The following is a 13488-nucleotide window of genomic DNA, read 5'->3' on the forward strand; positions in this document are numbered from 1 at the left end:
TGTCGTGTACATACAGTGGACAAGTCCTGAAAATTTCATCCAACAAAACACCAACATTTAATGACTGGGCTTTGTTCCCACCCTCGATACGAGTCCAATTGTGGTGGTTTCGAGCCTCGGCTGTTTGCCGTGTTGCCTAAAAATGACCAGAAAACTAGCGCCTTGCTTGAGTTTCGATCCTAACAATCGGGGATGAGATCCGTGACAAGGTTAGGTGTTTTGGACTCGTGAGGACGAGATGAAATTGGTGATGGCTTCGATTTGGACAATGTTGGTCAGGATGATAGCGCACCATGTGTGCACAGTGAGAAGGGGAGAGAGTGCGTGAAGGAGAAAGTGAGAAGAGGGAGAGGGAAGGAGAGAGAGAGAGAGAGAGAAAGAATAGAGAGATTAGTGGGACCAAATAACCCATTTATACGTGGGTATTTTAGTAATTTCGGTTTTGTGCATGGTGTGCATGGCTTGTGCATGGCCGATTTGTCCTACTTTTGTCCCAAGATTAAGAAATTGTCCCATTTAGGGGTACTTCGTATATTAAAATGGATATTTCAATCAAATTTTACAGAATCTAAACTCTACCTATTCCAAACATGCACCATTATCATGTTGATTTATACTGTTAAGTTATAGATAAGCAACTCACTGAGTTAAATGGTCGATTTACTGAGGAAAATAGTAAATTACTTCTATGTGTGGCATGTCTAAGTCCAAGTAATTTTTTCTCAACTTTTGACAAAGAAAAATTGATGCATCTTGCCCAATTTTATCCAAGTGATTTTTTTGAAGCATGATTTTGAGTTACTCAAAGAACAACTACTGCATAATTACATTTAGGACATGACCACTAATAGTGAGTTTGCATATTTGAAAGGAATTAGTGATTTTGCACAAAAGGTGGTTGAAACCAAGAAAGATCAGACTTACCCGTTAGTATACTTGCTTTTGACACTGGCAATCATCTTACTGGTTGCACACGTAAGTGTAGAGCGAGTCTTTTCTGCTATGAACATTATGGAAAGCACCTTACACAGTCGAATGAGTGATTTGTGGATGAACAGTTGTTTAGTTGCTTATATTAAGAAGGATATTTTTATAGTAGTATAAATGACAAGACTATCATGCGACGGCTTCAAAATATGAAAACTCGTCGAATTTTGGTTATTAGGAATATGTAATTTTATTGATGCTATGTTATTTTGAATTTTGATTATGTATATATTATGATGTTTTGGTTAATAGTTTTGTAAATACTATCTATTTAACTTCTTTTTTTTTTTACCATTTGTAAGAGGCCCTTCCTAACCCAAAATCCTGGCTTCACCACTAAATGAGACAAAGTATTTTTTTGCATAGGTTTATAAGGAATTGAGCAACTCTCCTTATTGTCAATTGGTTTTATAGTTGAACCTCAACTTCTTTCATGATATCAGCTGTGACAGCCCGTCCCGAAAATATCCAAAACGTACGTGTGAAATGACATTTTTACCCCTAGTTCGTTTTCGTTACATTATTGGTTGTTTTGTGTGGTGTGGCATGTGTTGGGCCACACACACACACACTCTCACTCTCACTGTCTCTCTGTCCCTTTCCCTGTCTCTCTCCCGAGTCTCCATTCCTTCCCTTTCTCTTTGAAAACGTACGGACACCACACAAATCGCATCAAACCTTTGCAGATCAAGGGAACCAAGGCCACATTCGAGATCGTGAAGCTCGTAGGAGTCCAGTCGTACCATTTTCAGGTGAGAACTCCGTCGTTTTCACGTCGATTCGACGATGTCCGTTTTGAGTACTATTCATGCAAACGTAATTTATCACGTTTTAGGGATTTTGAAGCTCGTAGGTAGCTTGGTGAGGTCCCAGGGAGTCTCGGAGTAGTTCGTTTGAAGAATTTGGACGACGGGATCACTGTGTTTGAAGTTGGCCGGAGTTGGTTTGTGTGTGCAGGTGAGATTCTATGATTTCTAGCCCTTAAAAGTTCTTTGGTTGTGTTCTCCTAGTTCTAGGCGTCATTTTGGTACAAAAATCACGAAAAATGGTTGAAAAACGAGAGAGAAATCGAAGGTTGCAGGTTTTGCGATTTTCCGGCGCTGGCGTCGGCACCGGAGGTTCGCCGGGGAAGGAGACGGAATATTCCTGACGCCGTTAACGGAATCCGTTAGAACTAACGGAATATTCCTTACGGCGTCAGTTGACGCCGTCAGCGTGCCAGGCACGTGCCTGCGCGTGGCCGTCGCGTGTGGCCGTGCCTTGGCCGGCGCGTGCGGCGGTGGAAAATTTTTCTAAAAATTTGGGTGTGATCCTGAGGTTGTGTAGAGCACGTTGGTATATTCATTTGTCCAATTTGAGCAATGTATGAGAAGTTGGTTATGTGCTTTAAAATTGACGTTTTTATAGTTGTTTCGCATATAGGTGATACGTATCTCGAGGACGAGCGTGGTCACTCGAGGCAGGGGGGCTACGACCCTTCCACATACCAGTGAGTGGGCTTTTGGTTTTCCGTATATACCTATATACTATATATTTCCCAAAAATTGATTAAATGGTTATCAGTTATATGCCATGCATTATATTATCGTTGTCATGCATCGTTGGTTGCATTAGTAATTGCATATACATATACATATGCATATTGGGTACTGTGGACGCACAAGTAAGTGCCAGGTAAGTGTTATTCATGTTTATATTTCAGTAGTGGCTTGAGATGCTTAGAGAGCTCATAACTTGCACCCCCGGTGTTAGTGCTCCCGCCCAGAGTAGGGCACAGTCCTTCACGTGATGTTCACCTCCCGCACCACACGCTCAGCTTGGATCCAAGTTAGGTGCACAGTCCTGTCGTACAGACCACTTTAGGTGGTTCCGACTCATAGGTGACCCGCGATTATTCGCACAGCCTTCACGTGATCGTAGCACTAGAGCGTATATATGTATTACACCCAGGCCTGTCGTACAGACCACTTTAGGTGGTTCCGACTCGTGGGCAGGTTCAGTTATTGAGTTTGAGATTTGAGCTCTATATGCAGCCGTACAGGTCACGTTAGGTGACTCCGGCTGCCAGATTATGTTATTGATATGAGTTATACCTGGGCACTTGCATTTCATTATGAGATCTTGACATGGCATATTCTTGAGCATGATTGGCATATCTATATACATACGTATATATGTTTATTTTCTGGGAAGTATACAGGTTTTACGGCGAGGGGTTAGAACGTATTTTTCTAAATGGTTTTAGAAAAGCTTTGTTTTTGCCCACTCACGCTTTTGTTTTGCGCCCCTCCAGGTTCTAGTTGCTTAGCTGTTTCGGTGGTTTCCCAGAGGGTTTTTCCGGCATTTCTGACAGACACTCACCAGCGTAGGGTCACCCTCGGGTGTACTATTGTCGTATCATTTTCTTTGGACTGCTGTAAACTTAATGCTCTGAACTTAGCGTCTCACTTACGCTAGCACATGTTTTTAGTACTTTGTATGCTAGTTTTAATTATTCGTACTTTTATTATTACTATTTTATTAGCTTCCGCACGTGCACATGGTTACGTCACCTCCGTGTGACGGCCAGCACGCCCTGATCTCGGTCGGGGTGTGTCATCAGCCTTGGACAACCATGAGGCCTCCAATCGGAATGGTCCTTAGGTGCTTATGTTTTTTTTTTTTCTAAAGGTGATTATGTTAGGAGTACGATTTTTTCACCTTCTAATCTCTTTCTCCTTCCCTCATCTCCTATTTGAACAATTACAATTAAACCACGTTAACATCTTATGTTGAATTCTATATAGACAGAGAAAGACAAAAAAGAAAGTATGAAAGGAGATGAGAGAATTAGGAAGGAAGAGAATCCTACTCTATTATGTTATATGGTCCTCTAGTAGTTATGATTACTAAAATATACGTGAACAACAAAAGTGAATGAAACGTTGGGCTATTGCAGCAAGAATATTTGGCCCATGTGTTGGGCCTAACAAACAAAACAAAAGAGGGCTTGGGCTGCCACTTAAAAAAGGAAAAAAGTGGGAAATGTTAAAAAGGGTGAACTTTGTTTCCTCGACAACTAAATCCATTATTAGAACTCATTAATGGTGATTATACTTAAACCTTTTTTTTTATGTAAACTTTACACCATTAATGAGGACTCCTCAAGGCACCCTGAGGTAAAGCAGGTAGAAATCAATGACTGTTCAAGGCACCCTGCCCGTATTCCATTTATTTAGGATATTTACCTAATTACTCCAAAATATTTATTTACACAAATATCTTGAAATATTCCCACCTAAAATACCACCCTAGGGCCGGCCACCTCTAAACCCTAGAAGGCCGGCCCATTTCCTCCTTCTTTCCTATAAATACCTATTTTATCTCCAAAATTCAGAAGGCTTTTGCTACCTACAGACTCCTAAACATATTCTTTTTAGAATTCAAATTTTGGCATCGGAGATTCTTCTGCCAAAGCCCCCTCCCCCTATTCATCATGGGCACGTGAGGCTTTCGGCGCTAATTTTGGGTGTTATTATTTTGCAAGTGCATTTTCGTCAAAGGAAGAGACAGCATAAATTTGCATCCACAAATTGGTGCTTTCATTGAGAGCTCTAATTCAAAGACTCAAAGAAGACTATCGCTTTCAACTTCCTTTGCTCATAGATCTATGACTATGATGGCAGGAAATTCAAAAACTACAATCAACAAGACACCTTACGTGGAAGGACATGGACCAAACGATGAGAATTGCAACATGGCTCCACATCGTCGCTTCTTGAGGCCTACCATGACAAGGATCATTCCTTTACTTCCACAGAGTATCGTAGCCATGTCAACAGCGGCAGCTGCCGCTTTAGTGGCCCACGAGGCAGCCTCCACTCATGGCGAGGAAACCCTAGGGTAGGAGCCCACGACATGAGCAGCCAACAGGCGCAGACCTAGATAGCTGTTTACCCTTGGCAACAGCCCTTGGCACCTACACCTTCACTAGGACACGAGCTGCCCAAATCAAGGTAGCCCAAGCCGCGCTAACCGCAATGCAAGCTGCAACCCAGCGCGAGCCCAACGAACCTCCAACTTGAGGCCAAGTAGGACAAACCAAGGCAGCCTAGTGTCTATGTGCCTAGCCTACTCCTGCAACCCTCTTGATAGTCCAACATAGTCCCTGACCAGTTCAACCAGCCTAGATCTAGATTTTAAAGCCAACAGTTGAACCAAGGGTATTTTCACCCCACCTTTCTGCAAATCTATTTCATCCTGGTTATATACATTTTACATTCTATTTGTGTTTTGTAGGTTCTAACAACCAAAGAGATGTACCATACATGCTTGGAAATCTACGGATGTCTAGTTTCCGTAGAATTTTACGATTCATGAATATCATTTTTCTAGAGAGAGTTATGGCAGTTTTAGTACACGAATGTTTGCCTATGCGCGAATACAAAGTTTTCTACAATTGTTATCCACGTGATAGATTAAAGAAGGGTTAAAATTAGGGGTGGGCACTTAGAACAGAAAACCAAAACTGAAACACAAATCAATTTTGCGGTTTTGAAACGGTTGCGGTTTCAAAACCAAATCGCAGTTCGAAAAACGGTTTGGTTTGGGTTTTAGGTTTTCAAAACCGAAACCAAAACCGCACCATATATTAAATCTCATGTTTTAATTGGTTCTTTATTAGAGTCCATACATTTATAGTATAGACTCAACTATACTAGAATGTCATCCCTTTCCTTTTTCTTCTCATGGCTAATTCTTGTGCTCGTCTTAAACAACTAGCACAAACCTGTAAAAGCAAGCCCCCCTTTAGCTACTAGTTTTGGAATATGGTTGCTACTGTGATTGGATTTATCATAAACCTGATGATGGCTTTTGGATCCCAAAAAGGTTTCCTCTAACCCCAATTGCCTTTCATCTCTTTCGCAGTTCTATTGGTTCCCTACCTTCTGCTTATTTCAGTACAGATTCTGAGATGGTGACTTGGCATTGGCAGTCGCCGGTTTGGCTAATGACCCTTGTAGTATACGAGTTTTACTGGCTATGTTTATAATTAAACTTCTCAATTCTTCATTTCTTCAAAACCCCCAAAAAAACGCAATTAACATTTTCCCTTCCTTCTCGGACCAAAACCAGAAGAACTAGAAATCTGAGGAGAAAAAAAAAATTCAAAAACCGAACCGAAATTGTTTGAAACCGCACCAAATCGAACCAAACCGTTTGGTTTCATTTCGGTTTTGACTTCAAAACCGCACCACATAATGTTTCAATTTCAGTTGTGGTTTCACTCAAAACCGCACTGAACCGCACCGCGCCCACCCTTAATTAAAATTCCTATTTATTAGGAGTTTTAATCAATTGGAAGAAGCCAAATAATTTGGAAGGAAATAAATAAGAAGACTAATAAGGTGGGACTTTAAAGCACATTGAATTAGAATGAAAAAATAAAATAAAATAAAAGGCTATTAGCCTTGTTGGTTACAACTAGAAGGGGAATGAAGGTTTTATCCTTCTTCAGCACAGCAGGAGGTCAGCATACAAAAACAATTAGAAAAAAAATAAAAAAGGAGCAACACCGAAGAGGAGGAGACAACCATGACAGAAGGGAGCAAGAGGAAGGACCGAGACACCATTCCGCAATTCATCATTGAAAAGTTTCTTCTTCTCTTTTTACTTTCTGTTTTGTTTGTCTTTGCTGCCCATTTACATTTTGAGTAATTAAATTTCATAGTTGGGATCTGGTTGAAGTCCTAATCATGTATCCTTGAGTATTTTCGATACACTTTTGTTACAAGACAATTTGTTGATGCTTCAATGGTTAATTCCTATTTTAATTCCAATTTTATTGAGTTACTTTATGATTGATCACCATGAAATAGCTTTGCAATTAAGTTTGTTACATAGGTAAATTTGGATGGTCAGGTCTTGTACCTATGCCAAGTAACAAGACAACTAGTTACGGCTCTTGAAATTAATTATCACGAATAACTAGAATAGATACCATGTTCTAGGATTCGTATGTTTATTGATTTCCATTGCATTATGCTTTCTCAGAGTGCAACTTAGTAGATGCCATGATAAGTATTTCGAGAATGAAAGAGTTAGAGTAGACACCCATGCCTAATTCGTTGTTTAGGGAAATCAATAGGTTAAAGAGTAGATACCATGCCTTTAGGTTGACAAGCGTTAAACATAAAATATATGTCTTGTATCATCGTGTGTATCGATTGCTTAGGTGAAAAAGATTATTGATGGAAACCAAAGTCCTAACCGTTCCAATATCAGTTTCAAAACCCTTATTGTCAATTACTTTTATTTGCCTACGTTCTTCATATTTTGTTTTTATACTTTTAAATTTAAGACATCTGAAACTATTTTGTTAAACCTTTATGTGCATATTTGATAGCTTTTGTACAAGAATTAATTTAAATTGTTAGGAATCATAATCTAGATACATATTAGTGCAATCCTCGTGGGAATGATCTCGTACTTGTTTTCTATATTATGTGTTTAATCTTGTGTACTTGCGAGTTTAAAACATGTAATTAATAGCTTAAGATGCTCACTCCATCTAGTGATTCTTCCCATTGATCACAAGCTTGGGCGTACATTACGGAATTTGAAACAAGAGCATGGGCAAACAACTAAGTCCAAACCAAAAATGGCCAACGAAGTAGCCAACCTAGAGAGTTACAGCCCAAGAACATTGAATTTCCATCTTGTATTCCCTTCCAACCTAATGTTGAAAGGATATTGCACTTCTTATCACAACTACTTAGCATGGTTCCTCATTTTAGTAGCAAAGCAGAGGATGATCCTCATCTGCACTTGATAGGTTTATTTGATCTTTCCAGAACGCAGGGTGTCCAAGGCCTTGCTCCTGATCAAATTAGGTTAATTTTGTTTCCGTTTTCATTGAAATCTAATGCTAAATTGTGGTATAATTCTTTGGAACATGGATCAATTCAATCATGGGAGTAGTTGGCAACAAAGTTCTTGAAAGAGTTATTTCCAGCTCGAAAGACCAAGCAACTGAAGAGAGAGAGATTGAACTTTTCCAACAAAATGATGGAGATTTAAGAACAAGCTTTTTAAGTGTCCAACTCATAACATGCCCAAAGATGTTCAAGTATAGGCTTTTTATGAGGGTTTTAATGATAGTAATAAAGCTATTGTTGATTCAGCTTGTAATGGAATCTCGAGAAGAAAATTGGAGAAGAAGTCATTGAAATGTTCAAAGAGTTGAGTGAGAATTCACAACAATACTCAGCGAGAGGAAGAAGCACCATGGGAAGACAAGGAGTTCATGAAATTAATACCAATGATGGTGTGCAAGCAGAGATGACAGCTATGAACACAAAGATCCCATGTCTACCGTTAGGGGCAAGCAAGATCCAAATGTTGAGGTATGTGCTATTTGTTCTCGTTGCGACCATACAACTATGACATATCCTTTGTCTTCTTTTACAGATCAAGAGTATGTAAATTATGTGGGATAAGACAGTTACCATCCCAAGAACAATGCATTGTCCAATATATACAACCGAGGTGGTGGCTTCACCCCAATCAATCAAGCAGCGTGCACTCCCGCATGGGCCCTCAGGAAAACGCTTTCTCCTACCTAAGTGCGCAGATGACGTTCATTCTCGTTTAGGCCCACAAGTAAGTGTGCACTCACGGTTAGGACCATACTTCCAAGGGAAGCGTTCATTCATAGGTAGGCCTGAAATGAGTATCCTCCACTTCATCTCGGAACAGGCAACATAGCGAACGAAGAGAAGCAACCACACAATCAGGCTTGAGTTCAACTGGCAGTTTACGCTCTGAGCAACCACAAGCATCCTGTTCGCCTGCCAGGAACAGACCACGTGCACTGTTACCGCAACACAAACGAGCTGAACACCGGGAAGAGCAGCACAGATAGGTAGGTCATAACCACCAACAACCGAAAGCCCTACTGCTCTAGTATAGGCAAATTCAAGAAAAAGTAGAAAGGCTTATAACTAAGCGATTACGTGGATTCCAACGCATTGAAACCACAAACGAGGCCATTCACATGAACGTGGCTCAAATGGGCAAATCACGTTTCCCAAACAAGATCGAGCAGACGAAGCCCCCACATAAGTTCAATGTGCTATATTTCACCCTACTTAAGGGAGACGGAGTCTCAAAAAGGCACTTGAAGCACTATCATAGGGCAATGATCCCTGCAAGGCCAACAACGCCTTAATGTGCAAGATATTCGACACTACATTGCAGAGCGAAGCGCATGATTGGTTCCATACCCTACCTTCACAATCCATTCAGAGTTTCGACAAGCTTTCTGTAGTTTTCACTAAGGAGAAGAATCTGAACAAGTCACTTTAAGACTATGTGAAGAGGTTTAAGGCGGAGAAGGCAAAGATAGTTAGCTGCAACGACTCAATCGCCAGCGCAGCCTTCCAAAAAGGACTTCTAGCAGATTATCCCTTATTCGGAGAATTGATCATGAAAGAAAACCTAACTTTGGTAGATTCATTTATTCTAGTAGAGAAATATGTGCTTGAGGCTCGATGAGCGAACAAGGCACTTAAGCAACCTTAAAAGGAGTCCAAGACAGCTCAGAAAAAATGGACAAGAAGCAGTCCAACGACCAAAGCAAGCAGAGGGCTAAGCGCTGAAACCGATCCCCGGCAAGAGAAAATCAAGCTACCAAGAATTATACCAAGTTCACGATCCCGATCAACTAGATCTTCTGCGACCTCAAGAGTGAGCTTTGGTTCAAGCTACCAAGACAGCCCCAAGAAGACACCTCAAAGTTAGATCACACCAAGTATTGTGTGTTCCATCAAAGTCCCGGTCACATGACCGGCAACTTCTATACTTGGAAAGACTACCTAGAGAAACTGGTGAATGAGGGTAAATGTGACAAATACCTGGACAAGCCAGTTGCGCAGCCTAGGAGGAACACAGACGCAAACGAGAAACCGTTTACCAAGACCATCAGAATCAATATCATCTTTGTCGAGTCTGAATACTTGGGGGCCTTAAACAACTCCAAGAAAAGGAAGATCTAGCAGGCTATAACGATTTCCTAGGTTCAGGTAGAAGATACCAAACATGGGCCTATCGTTGGTTTCACCAAGCGGGATGTTGAAAGGGTTAACTTCCTACACGACAATGTTTTAGTAATGTCCATTCAACTGGCACACGTTATAGTCGACAAAGTGATGGTGGACAACGGTAGTGCAGTAAATCTACTTCAATTATCTATCATTCAGAAGATGGGCCTAGAAAGCACGATATTGCATCAAGTAAAAGCACTCACCGAATTCAACGGATACACCTTAACTGCTATTGGCAATATAGCACTCGATTTGAGAACACCATCAGTAGTTTCAAATAAGACGTTCACAATAGTCTGTGACCCGTTTCCCTATAATGGGATTTTGGGAAGGCCCTGGCTAGTGAAACTGGGCGCTATAACCTCTGTCAAGTACCAGAAAATTAGATTCTGCATCCTTGGAAGAGGAGTCAAAGAGATTCAGTTAAACTAGGCTGCTCCCGACGATGCATAATGCAAATGCTGAATGAGTCAAAGAATAAGTCCTTCACCCCCGTAGAAGCTACTGAGGTTCAGAAGGACAAGCCTGCTACCAAATAACAATGACAGTAGGTGGATCAAGATTATGGTGTTTAGGAAAACATTCCAATAGAAGAAAAAGGATGGAAGCTAGAAAATGACACCGAATACATCATTCTTGATCCCGAACAGTCGGAGAAAACGACTATAATCAGGTCACAAATAAGCTGGAAGGAAAAAGAAGATCTCACGACCTTCCTTAAGGAAAATTATGATGTTTTTGCGTGGTCACCCTCCCATATGCCCAGCATTGACCCCAAGATAGCCTGCCATAAGCTATATGTCGAACCCACTGCCAAACTAATGATCTAGAAAAAAAGACACTTTACTCCAGAACAAGTAACGATCATTGAGGCAAAGATAGACAAGCTCCTAGAGGCCAGATTCATTAAAGAAGTGGAGAATTCAACATAGCTCGCCAACGTCATGTTGGTAATGAAGAAAATAAAATGGTAAGTGGAAAGTATGCGTAGACTACACTGACCTTAACAAGGCTTGCCCGAAAGATCCATTATCTATCCTTCAAATTAACTTACTGGTGGACTCAACCACAAGGAACCAGCTGGTCCTCTTCTTGGACGCATATTCAAGCTATAATTAGATCGCCATGTTCGAACCCGATAAAGAGAAAACTATGTTTATGATTGAGTGAGGCACTTACTGTTACAAGGTTGTGCCTTTTGGCCTTAAGAACGCAGGAGCTACCTATCAAAGGTTAGTAAACATGATGCTTAAGAAGCAAATTGTGGTTACCATGGAGATCTACATCAACAACATCATGGTAAAGGTAAATCAACAGTCAGACCATCTCATAAACTTGGCAGTCTTAAAGTCTCCTTAAGTCGATTCTTAGGGTATCTCGTAACCCAAAGAGGAATCGAGGCACATCCCAAACAGATCGAAGCAATCTTGGAGATGAAATCCCCCACCACTTTGAAGGAGATCCAAAGTCTTACCGAACAAGCAGCTGCGCTCAACCATTTCCTTTCACGCTCAATTGGTCGATGCAAGCCCTTTTTCAAGGCCATCAAGAAGGCACAAAGAGACAAGTGGAGTGACGAGTGTGAAAAATCATTTCAAGACTTAAAGAGATATTTGACATCCCCTTCGCTGCTATCCAAGCCGAAAGTAGCTGAGGAATTATGCATCAACTTGGTAGTCTTAGATTTAGCAATAAGCTCTACCCTCATACAAGAAGAGATGGGGGCCCAACTGCTAGTATTCTACACTTCTAAAGCTCTCCTCGATGCGGAAACAAGATACCCGAGGATTGAAAAGCTAATTTGGCACTAATTGTTGCAGCTCGGAAGCTAAGACCATACTTTCAGGTGCATACAACCGTCGTTATGACTCATTGTCCCCTATGATCTATCCTCCATAGTCCATATGCTTCTCAACGAGTGATGAAGTGGGCATTAGAACTCGATCAATACAGCTTGGTTTACCGACCCCGCACAACGACAAAAGCTCAGGCCTTAGAAGACTTTATAGCAAAGTTCATTCCCGGCCTGGAAAATGTAACAACATAGCCTAAAGACACCATCAAGCATGCCTTGGCCACGTCAAGCCAAAATTCGAGCCCTGATGCTCCGAAAAATCAAGAAGAAAGAGAAAATTAAATTTTCTTACCTTGGAGACGAAGAAAAGCAACGGAACCCAATTCTTTGAACGGACAAGCGAAGAAGATTGCTAGGGTAAAGGGAACAAATATCCTCTGGATTTTTTCTTTCTTGTAGGAATTTTAATTTATCTCCAAGTTTATTTAATATCCTACTTAGGGCAGGCTTAAATAGATTTTGGTGGTGATTAAAATCCCTTTCCTAGAAGAATTTAATTTCTAAGTCAAAGTGGGAATCTACATCAAATTGGGACACGAACTCCATGTCTACCCATGCAGCTTTGGATTACTACATCTCCTACCCTTTCCTGGGAGCAGCCCAACAGGTGTGGGGGCATTTGTGGAGCCAAAAATTATTCCAAAAATCATGGAGCTAACACGTGGATTATTTCCCAAGAAGGATAAGACTGCTCCTATTGAATGAGCAAGAAGCATTCTCATTCACCACTCGCAGTTGAGGTAGAGCAGGCAGAGATCAACGGCTGCTCAAGGCACCCTTGCCCATAGAAAATGTCAAAGGTATTCATGATAGAATAATTCCTTATTCTTATCAAAAATACATTCCTAATCGGAGAAGACTTCTTTTAAGTAAGTAATCCTAATTCCATCTATTTAAGATAGGAAATATTAGGTTCCCATCCCTATTTTTCCTACTCTATTGATTAAAACCTTATTCCTTTTCAAATTTTTATCAAGGTCCTTAGATTTTAATAAAAGTCATTAATTATTTCAATAATGAAATATTTTTTATTTCTAAATATATTCATATAGTATAAGAAACGTTACATTAGTCATATTTATATTCATGGCTAAATTATATTTTTCTTTTTAGTTAGTACCCATTTTTAATTTGCAATTTTTTTTTTAATTGTGCCAATTTTCTTTTCAGTTTCAATTTGTACCCATATATTAATTCCTTTTTGTGCCCATTTTTTTTAAACTCATATTTATATTTGTACCCATATTTTTTAATTTATTTGTACCTATTTTTAATTTTGCTAAATGTACCCATGCTAATTATATGTATTTATTTTATGTTCTAAATATATCAATAGTTATTTTTTAAAATATGTTAATAATTATGTGGGTACATTATTTTTTTTTTTGTTATAATTTTTGTGAAGAATAATATTACTCTAAAATTAATTTTTAAGTATTTATTATATTTAAAAATATTATTTGAATTTGTTTAAATTTCATAATTTGTGGGACATTAAATGCATAAATGCATGAGTTAAATCTTTTAAATTACGTTAAGGACCTTGATCAAAATATTTAAACA

Source organism: Pyrus communis, chromosome 16, assembly GCF_963583255.1.
Source record: "Pyrus communis chromosome 16, drPyrComm1.1, whole genome shotgun sequence".
Classification (NCBI taxonomy): Eukaryota; Viridiplantae; Streptophyta; class Magnoliopsida; order Rosales; family Rosaceae; genus Pyrus; species Pyrus communis.